The sequence below is a fragment of the Acomys minous genome, assembly GCF_964271855.1.
Source record: "Acomys minous genome assembly, chromosome: 7".
Classification (NCBI taxonomy): domain Eukaryota; kingdom Metazoa; phylum Chordata; class Mammalia; order Rodentia; family Muridae; genus Acomys; species Acomys minous.
Window position 1 is genome coordinate 39,893,408 of NC_140488.1, and position 3,295 is coordinate 39,896,702.

The 3,295-nt window shown below is 42.9% G+C and overlaps 1 pseudogene across 1 annotated transcript; it reads left to right on the forward strand.

The window, feature by feature from the left end:
• The first annotated feature begins 1,102 nt into the window (after nt 1–1,102).
• LOC311601910 (kelch-like protein 12) lies at nt 1,103–2,824 on the forward strand (annotated as a pseudogene). Its single transcript has one exon. The product of its transcript is annotated as a kelch-like protein 12 (transcript).
• The last annotated feature ends 471 nt before the right edge of the window (nt 2,825–3,295 follow it).

The following is a 3,295-nucleotide window of genomic DNA, read 5'->3' on the forward strand; positions in this document are numbered from 1 at the left end:
ACTGTAAGGCCCAGAGAATCAGGGAGCTAGCTGTGAAATTGTTTCTCCTAGTAATAGCAGAAGCTACACCTATAAAGTATGACAAACATAATGGTCAAAACATGACCTAAAACAACAACAGCAATAGACACACTGAAGTACACAGGGGAAAGCCCATGCTCGGAGTGGAAAAGTAGTCTTCCACAGGGAACAGCACACCGATTGGTTATCCAGTATCACATGGTCATCCCTGAAAATATACCCAACAAGAATCATCACAGCAACTGAGTATGTTTAAGACTATGTCTGTATATACATATAGCTAAATGTATGTAGCAACAACTAATGACTAAGAAGGCCATGAATTTGAAGGAGAGCAAGGAGAGTTTTATGGGAGTGCTTGAAGGGAGGAAAGAGAAGGAAAAATATGTAATTACATTGCACCTTCAAAAATAAGTAAGTTAAAAATTTGTAATCATTTCCATTCTTTTTATACTATAAAGAATTCTGAAGCCTTTTGTATAATATTAATCATTAAGCTGCCTGAAAATATGAATTTCTCTAGAGTTATTTTCTGTTTTGAGAAGAAATATAACTGCTTTTGAAACTAGAATATTTTGATTAATAAAAATGCATGGAAGAACAATTGAAATGATTACATTATGTAGAAAATAACATTTGAAATTCAATTTTGATGTACATTTTACATAGTATTTTACATTTTAATATGAGCACTTGGAGATCCACACTTCAAACCCTATAGTAAAGGAATATCACTTCATTCATTGGGCTGTTATTTCATCTACTGAGCTGTGGAAGATGGTTTCCAAAAGACAATTATCTGAATTTAGAATTTAAAGTCTGGGAAAATGTAATCTAACAGAACATTCTGACAGTTTCAAAAATCTATTTGTGTGGAGTACCACAGAGACTGCTCCACAGCAGGTGGCCTGTTTGGCAGAGGCTCTCCAGCTGCTGAGCCACCTGAAAGCCAGAGCCCTAGGGTCCGGCAGCCTCTGAGTACAGCCTTCTAGAATTTGATGCCCCTCACCCATTCAGAATGGTACTCCTTTATTCAGATTTTAGTAGACTTTCTAGAATGCATCAGTTCTAAAAGTGCTTGATGGCCCCCAAAGACATAATGACACTCAGGCCAAGTCCGTCCTCAACTGGATGAACTCCCACCAGAAGAGCAATACCTTCTGTGATGTGACGCTGAGAGTGGAGCAGAAAGGCTTCCCTGCCCATTGGACTGTGCTGGCTGCCTGTAGTGATTATTTCTGTGCCATGTTCATCAGTGAGCTTTCGGAGAAGGGGAAGCCTTATGTTGACATTCAAGGGACTGCTTCTACCATGGAGATCCTGTTGGACTTTGTGTACACAGAGACAGTACATGTGATGGTGGAGAATGTTCAAGAACTGCTCCCTGCAGCCCGTCTACTTCAACTCAAAGGTGTGAAACAAGCCTGCTTGTAAGTTCTTAGAAAGTCAGTTGGATCTGTCTACTTGCCTGGGTATCAGGGATTTTGCTGAAACTCACAATTGAGTTGATCTGATGCAAGCAGCTGAGGTCTTTAGGCAGAAGCATTGTCCTGAAGTAGTACAGCACAACGAGTTCATTCTTCTGAGTCAAGGAGAAGTGGAGAAGCTGATCAAGTGTGATGAGATGCAGGCGGAATCTGAAGAGTCGGTCTTTGTGACTGTCATCAACTGGGTGAAGCCTGCCAAGAAGGAGCACAAAGACTCCTTGTCAGGGATCCTACAGTATGTTTGGGTACCCCTGCTGACCCCCCAGTACATCACAGACATGATAGACACTGAGCCCTTCATCTGCTGTAGTTTATAGTGCGGCCTGAACTTCGGAATCAGATGCAAGGACCCTGGACAAGAGCCAGTCTAGGAGCCAATGAAGTGCTTCTGGTGGTTGGGAGCTTCAGAAGCCAGCAGTCTCCTATGGATGTGGTAGAGAAATATGAACCCAAGATACAGGAGAGGAGCTTTTTTGCGAAGCATCACTCGGAAGAGATGGTATGTGGCTTCAATTACCTTACATGATCAGACCTATGTCATTGGTAGGTATGATGGCCGTTCCCGACTCAGTTCAGTGGAGTGTCTAGACTACACAGCAGATGAGGATGCCCTCTGGTACTCTGTGGCCTCCATGAATGTGTGGCAAAGCCTTGCCAGATCCATCACACTGGGAGATATGATTTACATCTCTGGAGGTCTTGATGGAATCAGGCATCATACAAGTACAGAGCAGTATGACCCAAACATTGATCAATGGAGCATGCTGGCAGATATATAGACAGTTTGAGAGGGTGCTGGACTAGTAGTAGTGGCCAGTGGAATAATCTACTGTCTTGGAGGATATGATGACTTGAATATATTAAATTCAGTTGAAAAATACGACTCTCATACTGGACACTGGTCTAATGTTACACCTATGGCCACCAAGCGTACTGGTGCTGGAGTAGCCCTACTGAATGACCATATTCATGTGGTGGGGGAAGGGGTTGATGATACAGCCCACCTTTCTTCTGCTAAAGCATACAACATTTGCACTGACTCCTGGAAAACTCTCACCAGTATGACCACTCCACGATGCTATGTTGGGGCCAAGGTGCTTCGGGAAAGACTCTATGCAATTTCAGGATATGATGGGAATTCTCTGCTGAGTAATATTGAGTGTTAGTACCCTGTCATCAACAGCTGGGAAGTAGTGGCCTCCATGGGAACCCAGCGTTGTGATGCTGGGTTGTGTATTCTCTGAGATAAGTAACTACTATCTAAATGCCAGCAAGAGCTAATGACTGCTCCAAGGAACAGTTTGTGGGAAAATCAAGGATCCTTTGCAGAATGTCTATTTCTCATTGTGATTAGAGACCCTGAGCCATGATTATTATAATTATTTAACACTCTGCTTCACACTGGTACCATTGTTCAGAAGGGTGGGAGCAGGTACTCAAGGGAAGAGAGTGCACATGTGCATGTGAGAACTCTCTCTCCCTCTCTCTCTCTCTCTCTCTCTCTCTCTCTCTCTCTCTCTCTGTGTGTGTGTGTGTGTGTGTGTGTGTGTGTCTGTCTGTCTGTCTCTCTCTCTCTGGTCTGAGTAGCACATTCATACTCTTTCTAACTTACCATGTGCTTAGGAGAATGAATGTATATATGTTTGTATGTATGTATGTTGTGCCTCATATATTGCAGATATTTAAGGTGAGTATGGCCTGCTGGGCATGGGCAGTGTCCATTCGAGGTGATTGGAAGGATGTCAGGTTATGTAAGCTTGGTAAAATCAAAGTCTTTCCTCCTCAGA